The sequence below is a fragment of the Globicephala melas genome, chromosome X (genome assembly GCF_963455315.2).
Source record: "Globicephala melas chromosome X, mGloMel1.2, whole genome shotgun sequence".
NCBI lineage: Eukaryota > Metazoa > Chordata > Mammalia > Artiodactyla > Delphinidae > Globicephala > Globicephala melas.
In genome coordinates this window covers 65,657,088-65,667,228 of record NC_083335.1, presented here as the reverse complement: position 1 = coordinate 65,667,228, position 10,141 = coordinate 65,657,088, and the positions used below count along the sequence as shown (strand labels likewise).

The following is a 10,141-nucleotide window of genomic DNA, read 5'->3' as shown; positions in this document are numbered from 1 at the left end:
TAATCACAGTCTCAATTTCAGTGCTTGTGATTGGTCTGTTTATATTTTCTATTTCTTCCTGATTCAGTCTCGGAAGGTTGTGCTTTTCTAAGAATTTGTCCATTTCTTGCACATTGTCCATTTTATTGGCATATAGTTGCTTGTAGTAATCTCTCATGATCCTTTGTATTTCTGCAGTGTCCGTTGTTACCTCTCCTCTTTCATTTCTCATTCTATTAATTTGAGTTTTCTCCCTTTTTTTTCTTGATGAGTCTGGCTAATGGTTTATCAATATTATCTTCTCAAAGAACCAGCTTTTAGTTTTATTGATCTTTGGTACTGTTTCCTTCATTTCTTTTTCATTTATTTCTGATCTGATCTTTATGATTTCTTTCCTTCTGCTAACTTTGGGATTTTCTTGTTCTTCTTTCTCTAATTGCTTTAGGTGTAAGGTTAGGTTGTTTATTTGAGACTTTTCTTGTTTCTTAAGGCAGGATTTTATTGCTATAACCTTCTCTCTTACAACTGCTTTTGCTGCATCCCATAGGTTTTGGGTCATCATGTTTTCACTGTCATTTGTTTCTAGGTATTTTTAAATTTTCTCTTTGATTTCTTCAGTGATCTCTTGGTTATTAAGCAGTGTATTGTTCAGCCTGCATATGTTTGTATTTCTCTTTCTCATTTATAACTGTGAAACTCATCTATAAATAATAGCTCGTCTTCAAGTAATTGATATTTTTTGAGTCCCTACTATGTGCCAGATACTATGCTAAGCAATTTACATGAATTATTTTATTTAAGCCTCACAACAAACACAATTTTATTATTCCTGTTTTACAGGTGAGAAAATTGAGCCATAAACAAGTTAGATATACATATCTTGAGAATAAAAGCAATATCTTCTTTATCTTGCATGTGTCAGGCCCTGTGCAAATACATTTGCATCTTCCAGTCACTGGGATAAATGTGAAGAAAAATAAGGGTAACTGCTGAACTGTGACCCCTCCCAAATTCATATATTGAAGCCCTAACCACCCAATACCTCAGAATGTATTTGGAGTTGGGTCTTTAAGGAGGTGACTAAGTTAAAATGAGGTGTCTAGGGTGAGCCCAAATCCAATATGAGTGGTGCCCTTATAAAGGGAGAAAATTTTGACACACAAAGAGACACTAGGGGCACATGAGTACAGAGAAAAGACCATGTGAGGACACAGCAAGAAGGCAGGCATCTGCAAGACAAAGAGAGAAGTCTCAGGAGAAACCAAATGTGCCAACACCTTGATCTTGGACTTCTAGCCTCCATAGAATTGTGAGAAATATTTTGAAGCCACTCAGTCTGTGGTATTTTGTTATGACAGAACTAGGAGACTATACAATAGGAAACTATGAGGTGTCTTAGTACAAGGGTGGTAGAAAGGACTTATTAAAGGATTTGAGCTTTGGCTGGGTAATTTGGGGGAGAGTCTAAGAAAGTAGGGGTTCATTCTATATTGAATGCTATCAGAAAGGAAGGGCAATTCTATGACTGAGCACCTTAATAAATCCTATCTATAAGGAAGGAAGACTAAAGTGAGAATTAAGCTTTTGTGGGTGGCACAGTGACCTTGTTTTTTGTCTGTGCTTAGACTAAATTATGAAGCAGCTTTGCTTTGTCTCACTTTTTGATGTTCTCAGAGTAACATTGTCTGCTGTGGGTATTTTGTGAGATTGTTTATGTCCAGCAGGAGAACAACAGGTTTGTGTCCTACCTGTGAGTGCCAGGCCAGGTTTCAGATGTAAGGGGCTGCTTTTTTTTCCTTTCTCGTATGTGACTACTTAATGCCATTCATTAGTTGTAACTAACTTGGCTTTAGGCAAGTTACTTTACTTCTCTGTGCCTCAGTTGCCTCACCTATACTTAAGGGAAATGGAATTAAACATAGGGTAGTTGTGGGAACTAAATGGAGGAATATACATAATGTCCTTAGAACAGGGCTTGGCACATAGGTGGCGTTCATTGAATATGGGCTATTATCCATTTCTCTCTTCTCAAGCAGGCCAGTTAGCATGAAATTATAGTTATGTATTGATATATTCTCTCTTACTAGACTATGAGCTCCCTGAGGGCAGGAATAATGTCTATTGTCATAGTAATAATAAATAAATTTTATTGAGTGCTTTCAATGTGCCAGGCACTATTGTTAGTTGTAGTTACTCCAAGAAAACTTCTGAGGCTCCATTCCTACCTGTAGGCTAGCCTGAGTGTCCTCCCCTATGCTCCCACAGCACCCATGTTTACCTTAATCACTATACTCAGCATATGATACTGACGCTGTCTGCTTATGTGTCTTCTTCCCTTTCTAGACTGTTCACCTATAGAGGGGAGAGCAGGTACTTTTAAACTTTACAAATAAAAATTGTATATATTTAGGTGGACAATGTGATATTTTGATATATGTATACATTTTGAAATGATTACTACAATCAAGATAATTAACACATCCATCACCTCACATAGTTATGATTTTGTTTTCTTTTTGGTGTGGTGAGAACACTTAAGATCAAATCTCTTGGCAAAGTTCAACTATAAAATACAGTATTATTAACTATAGTTACCATGCTGTACCTTAGATTTTAAGAACTTACTCATCCTGTATAACTGAATCTATATACCCTTTGACTAATAGCTCCCCATTTCCCCCACACCCAGCCCCTACCAAACACCGCTCTATTCCATTTTTGAGTTCAACTTTTTTAGATTCCACATGTAAGTGAGATTATGCAGTATTTGTCTTTCAGTTTCTGGCTAATTTCACTTAGGATAATGTCCTCCAGGTTTATCCATGTTGTCACAAGTGGCAGGATTTCCTTCTTTTGTAAGGTTGAATAATATTCCATTGTGAATGTGTAGGTGTGTGTGTGAGTGTGTGTGTGTGTGATACTTTCTTTATCCAATCATCCATCGACAGACATTAAGGTTGTTTCCGTATCTTGGCTGTTGTTAATAATGCTGAAATGAACATGGATATCTTCAAGATACTGATTTCACTTGAAAGCAGGTACTTGTAACTTTGGTACCCATGTCTGAGCACAGTGCCTAGCACAACAGAGGCACTGAATATAAGGCATTGATCAGATTTTCACTACATTCTTTGCCTTGTCTGAAGTGGAACTCAGGTCAAGGCAGCTGTCTTAGCTGCCTTGTCTTAGCTCACATTGCCCCTTTCCCTGGGGTTTTATCGACTAAAAATGTAACAAAGGATCTCTTACATAGTGTTTTCCCTATAAGGTAGATCTAAAGGAGAGAGTCACCATAAGACTTCAATACAAGAAGGTGCCATTTGGGAACAACTAGCCTCTGCTATTTAGCAGTCAATTGTAGCATGTCCATTGGGGCAAAGTGGAATAATGAAGGAGTATGAGACTAGGACCCAGAATCTTTGGTTTTGACTTTAATATTGCTGTTGACAAACTGTATGATGTTCAACAAAGCACTGAACCTCTCTGACTTTCAGTTTCTCTATGGCAGAAATGGAGAGAATAATCTCTTTATTCACTGGCTAATAGAGCTTGATAGCAAGATTAAAAAGAGTTTACTGGAATTTCTCTTTGGGGAAAATGTTTAACTCCTCCATTATTTCCATGTTGCATGCCTGGATGATTCTTAGCCTCTGGAACTGGTGTTCCAAAATGGTCACAGCCTTTCAGATGCCAAGCAAGTGCCATGGGTATTGTGATTTTTTAGCCTGCCATACTCCCTAACAGTCCCACAATTCAGCCTGTTCCCAGTGAAGGGAACTATAGTGTCTGGAAACTTTGGGGACATAAGAGGTGCTTCTATCCTGGAGTTGGACCCAGAAAGTTTCTCTCCATTATGCTGAGGACAGACATAGGATGTTTTTCAGCTCAAATTTGTTTTCCACCTTAGCCCACAGGGATAAAATAAGGTGAATGACAGAATAACATTATCGCAGTATCACATGCATATACAAGGGAGGAAACTACCATATTATTTTTCATATAATGTACCACCATTGTGCCCAGAGACTATATAACCATCATAATAATGGCCTCTGGCTGGGACTTTATGGCACCTTTCCCTTGCAACTTCCAAAGAATGGACCAAAGGAACTCGGGGGGGGGCAGATTTGAGAGGGCAGTGAATTGAAACCAGCATTAGCTGTTCCTCGTGTTTGAGGGGCAGTACCCAGAACACTGAGGGCTCCCATTAAATATTTGAGGGGCAGCACCCAGCACATTGAGGGCTCCCATTAAATATAATGGAACTGACAAATTGCCTCAATACTTCCCTCCTTTGTCGTAAATAGCATTAGAAAACTATAGCTCTCTCCCTCCTGACAATAGACAGACATGTCACTTTTTTTCTTTCAGCAACCCTAGGAGGAGCAAGGGAATCTTCATTTATGAATTATTCAGTTAGTGTTTGGTTGGGACCCTGTATTAGGTCTCAGGAGGAGAAAACAGAGACAACTAAAGACATAGTCTTTACCTCAAAGAAGCCTAAAGTCTATTAGCCTAGGGATGGAAACACAGGAGAGCAATACTCTCAGGCAGTGCAGAATGAGGGCTGAGTGAGAGGTGAGAATAAGTCAGGGCCTTTTTGGTCAGGAGGCCAAAGGAGTTTGGGGTTCCCCAGGGCATGTGCCAGGTAGGGGTGTCCCTGGGGGTGAAGTAGGACTTGCTAGGCAGTGAGAAGAGCATGAGCTGAGGAAGTGCTGAAGAGGAATGGTGAGCAATGTATTTGGGAATCAGTGACATGAACATCATGGCTGGAGCCAGGGCTTGCTCCAAGGAGGAAGCCAAATTTGGATGGGTTGAATGGGGCCGGATTGGGAAGGCTTTGGAACTCTAGGGCATTTTATCCTTGAATTCTCACTCTCTACTTTATAAAGGTGGAAAATAAAGGTCATGGTCACATATTAGGTAGCTAGACGAGGCACTGAACCTTAGTGTTTAGATGATAGCAATGATGAACATTTGTGATTTATGATGGACGTTCACATGCATCATGTCATTTGTTCATGACAATCTATTAAAAAACAATGCCCCACTGTGGACATTCCCTTCCTTGAAGCCTTAAAACAAATAAACAAACAAAACCCTTTGCTTGAGTTCATTGTTCTTTGAAGGTAGAGCTGAGTTGTAACATCTGGGCCCACAAATCAAAGCCAAATGAGTTAAGTGCTGGTTCCAATTAAGTGTGTCTGGGGTGTCCTGCCCCCATTTTCTCAGCATGCTCAGCTGCTGTGTTCAAAGCCAGCCTAGGCAAGGACAGCTTCTCCCACTGAGCGCTTTCTCAGGATGAGCCTTTGAAACATGCTGGGACAGGCTGCATGACTCAAAGTTAGGGAACTGAGGTCTGGAGAAAACCATTTTCATGTTCAGTTGCCAAGGGCCATTGAAGAAGCCCCAGATGAAGGCACAGGTCAAATGTTTGTGGCCTAGCAGCACTGAGGAAGGCCTAAGCAAGGTGGTAGTAGGGGTGTTGGTGGGTGGTGAGTGTGTCCAGACTTAGAGCAGGACCATGGACAGAGATCAGCAGGCATCTTTAACCAGATCCCACAGTGAAATGCAGCTCTCCATCATGCGGCTGGGCATTCTGTGTTCTGCGGATAATGTATGGAACGTGTGATGTGGGTTTTGAGCTTCCTTGGGTTGGGCACCATCAGACTGCCCTGCACAGTGTGATCTCCCTCTCGGGCACGGACTCACAAGCCTTATTTAGTGTGGGAGGTATTAGTAGTGCCAAATGTACACTGTTGGAAACTGCAATGTAGTCTTGTGGTTTGAACAGTAGCCTTAGAGACCCAGTCAGACTGAGCTCAACTAGCCTTAGAAACATCTGGTTCAAGGCTTCTTGGACATGGTTCCCTGTTCTCCTTTAAGGAAAGGACCTTAAAGGATTCCTCTTAATATAAAATCCGGTACTCCAGAGTGTACCTCATTCCCTGACCGCCACCAACCCAGGCAAAGGGAAGCAAGCTGAGCTGTGTTGTAGTAGAAAAGCACTGGACTTGAATCAAATGACCTCGGGTTCTGCCCCTTACTAGTGTAATCCTAGATGGCTTACAGAGTCTTCTCAAAGCCACAATCTCTTCATTTGTAAAAAGGGGCTAACAATTATAATCTCTACCTCACAGAAAGAAGTTCATGAGTTAAGGTGTATGAAAACACCTGACAAAAGGCTTGGCATATACAAGCATAAAATAAATATGTCTGCTTGTGCATGTATTCCAGAAGTTCCTGAAATCTCCCTTTCTGCAGGAAAGCTTTCTTAAGTCATTGATGAAGTCATGAGTTTCCTTCTATCCACACTAGTATTTCCTGTTGTATCTTCCTTTTACTCTGTTCATAACTGCTGCTCCTACTGCTGATGTTGATAATGGTGGTGATGATGGTGATGGTGATAGTGTAATGTGGTGAATAATGACTGTCTCAGATCATGGAACAAATAATACAGGTAAAAGGAGAGTGAGAAAAGATTACTTTAGGAAGAAAACAGAAGCTCTGGTTGATTTTGAGGCCTGGCCTTCCCTGAACTAACCTCTCCAGCTCCATCCATATAGGCAATCATGTCAAATCCCCAAGGACATTGCACTGGGGATTATGCAGCAAAATATGTGGTCCTAATTAGATCCTGCCCAGAATGGAGGATGTGTTTCAAAAGAGCAAGTGCAGAACAAGGCAAGAAAAGAGATGTTCCCATCCATGTAACACAAATGCTCCCTGAGCACCCTCTTTGGCTACATACAAACCAATCCATTGGCATCTAGGAAATGTGGAGTCAACACACACACACAGAGCAGTCAACGAGTGTCCTCAGCTTTGTTAAATAACAGGATATTCTCTCTCGTTACTTCAAACCTTCAGAATCTTCAATGGCTTCCTAAAGTCTGAATAACAAAATGTCAAAATCTCTAGGCTAATAATCATGAAATAGTTCCAGTATCTTTCCAGCTCTACATAGCTGGCACTCCAACCACAGGACAAACTCCATTTAATATGTCCATGTCTTTCCTTATGCTGTTCCCTCAGCTTGGAATTCCCTTTGTGCTCTTCTGCACATCAAAATTCTTCTCTTCGGCAGTGCACTCGGTGGTCCCCTTGATCTGTCTCTTGCTTCAACAGTGTTTGGATGGAACAGACCCAGGGATGCCCTTTGCTCCAGCCTCTGACCACCCTCCAACCCTTTTTCCAGTCTCGACCTTCGGAGTCAGCCACTCAGCTATCCTTGGTCACCGGGACCAGCCAACACCATTTTTTGAGCTTAACTCCTTATTACCGATCAACCATGAGCTCCCAGATTCATCAGAATTATTCCACCGAGGTGTAGGCCACCGACAACCACCTGGTCAACATGCGTCTGCAGGCCTCCTACACCTACCTCTCTCTGGGCTTCTATTTTGACCTCGACGATGTGGCTCTGGAGGGCGTGGGCCACTTTTCCCGCGAATTGACCAAAGAGAAGCGTGAGGGCACCGAGTGTCTCTTGAAAAGGCAAAACCAGCACAGCGGCCGTGCCGTCTTCCAGAACGTGCAGAAGCCATCTCAGGATGAGTGGGGTAAAACCCAGGATGCTATGGAAGCTGCCATTAACATGAAGAAGAGCCTGAACCAGGCCCTTTTGGATCTGCATGCCCTGGGTTCTGCCCGCGCAAACCCACATTTCTGCAACTTCCTGGAGAGCCACTTCCTAGATGAGGCGGTGAAACTCATTAAGATGATAGGTGACCACCTGACCAACTTCTGCAGGCTGGCTGGTCCCCAGGCTGGGCTGGGTGAGTATCTCTTCGAAAGGCTCACTGTCAAGTATGACTAGGAACCTCTGGAGCCCAGTGGCCTTTGAGGAGCCCCTTTGGTGTCAGGGCTTCTGCCTGAAGCCCGTCTCTGCAGCCACCAGGCAGTTTTTAACCACCCTGGAGCCCTCTCCCAAGCCTTGGACCAAATGGAAACAATAAAGCTTTTTGCAGCAGCTAAAGAAGAAAAAAATCCTTCTCTTCCTTTAAGGTCCTTGAAGTGTCATGTCCTTTCTAATGCCTTTCTTTAATCCCCCTGTATTACTTTTCTAGGACTCCTGCAACACTTTACCACAAACTTGGTGGTTTAATAGAAACTCATTATTTCACAGTGGAGGCCAGAAATCCAAAATCAAGGTGTCGGCAGGGCCATGCTCCCTCCAAAGCTCTAGAGGGGGATCTTCCCTTGCTTCTTCCAATTTCTGGTGCTCCTGGTGTTCCTTCACTTGTGGCAGCATAACCACAATCTCTGCCTCCATCTTCATATGACCTTCTTGCCTGTATCTCTGTATTGCTCATCTTCTTATATGGGCACCTGTCACTGGATTTAGGTCCTATCTGGCCAATCCAGGATGGTCCCATCTTGAGATATGTCACTTAATTAAATCTACAAACACCCTTTATCCACATAAACATAAATTCACATCTGCAGGTATCAGGGGGTTAGGACTTGGGTGTATCATTTTGGGGGGGTGTCACCATTCAAGCCATTACATCCTCTAAGACCAAATTAATATCCCCTTCTTTTGACATTACACAGAATATTCTCCCATCTATATTAGAGATTTATGAATACAGTTCTGTCTCTCTTACCAGAGGGAAAATTCTTCAATGCTAGGGACTATGTTTTATTCATCTTTGTGTAATTCATTACTTATCCCAGTGACTGACATATAGTAGGTATTCAGTTGGTTATTGTTGACATTTTAAAATGGTTGATTTACTTTCTACTTCTGGCATAGAGGGAAGAAGCTGTGGAAGGCAGGCTCGGGGCAACAACGTGCTACCTAACTATCAGAGTTATGATTTAGAATAAGTGCCTGCCTCTGGGAAAGTATTAGCTCCCCTTTCACAAGGAGGCAGTTGTTACTCCTTGTAGTATTATAATCCAAACAGCAAGGATTTCTTGAGAATTACCAATTCAACCTATACTTTCTCCCTTATCATTTACTGATTTATTCAAGTATTTACTATTCAAGTAAATTATTATTCAAGTATCTATCTATCTACCCATCTATCTATCATTCATTCATTCAATTAATTGACCCCCTATGTGCCAAATGCTAGGCTAGGCCTGGTATGGAGATACATAAACCCACAACATATAGATATTGCCCGTTATGAGCTTTGTGCCTATCCAGAAAGGAAACATATACATATGACAATTATGGGGTCAGATATAACCATCTGCAGGTAGGTGTGACTGAAGGACTACTGCCAAAGATAAGTTAAAGAGTCCATTACCTCAGTAGAACTTAGAAGCATGGACTCATCCAAGAAAGCCTACCATTTTTTCCAGAAACTTTCATCCTCTTTGGGCTTTCCGTGAAACAATATTAATTACCCAGGGCACATATATACTGCCCATTTCATGGATCAGAATAAAACATGCCTAATTACCAAATTCTATCTAACTACCAACCCTTTAAAAAACAAGAGTAACCCAATTCTTTATTCTACAACAAATCCCAGGAGGTTAAGGCAGACCACCAGGAAGTTTGTTTGCATGGTGTCCCCTGGACATACACCACCACCCCCACTCTGGGAGACACTGTGAATAGGACTTTGGAACTTACAATCCTGGGTCCCAGATGCTGCAATTAAGATGCTTGAATAAAGCAGTAGAGTTAAAGGCTGCCTGAAACTCCTGGAATGAAGTAGCAGAGAGTGGAGTAAGGAGGGGAAAGTGGAAGGATATATGTTTCCCTTTGGGGCCCAGGGGCAAAAAGCTAAGAAGGTAAGAATAGGATGGAGGTTGGGTACAGGGAAATAGTACTGCTCACATATCCCCCCACATAAACTAATAAAAAGTAGCCATGGGGGTGAGGGGATGGAGTGGGGAGTCCCAGCAACAAACTAACTGGAGGAGGGCTTGGAGTCAGGTGGCTGAACACTGTAATTGAAAACTAAACTCTTTTTTTAAACATCTTTATTGGAGTATAGTTGCTTTACAATGGTGTGTTAGTTTCTACTGTATAACAAAGTGAATCAGCTATACATATACATATATCCCCATATCTCCTCCCTCTTGCTTCTCCCTCCCATCCTCCCAATCCCACCCCTCTAGGTGGTCACAAAGCACCGAGCTGATCTCCCTGTGCTATGCAGCTGCTTCCCACTAGCTATCTATTTTACATTTGGTAGTG

The 10,141-nt window shown here is 42.0% G+C and overlaps 1 pseudogene; it reads left to right on the top strand.

Annotated features, from left to right (window-relative positions):
- Nucleotides 1-7,270: 7,270 nt before the first annotated feature.
- Nucleotides 7,271-7,798, top strand: LOC115847413 (ferritin light chain pseudogene; annotated as a pseudogene).
- The last annotated feature ends 2,343 nt before the right edge of the window (nt 7,799-10,141 follow it).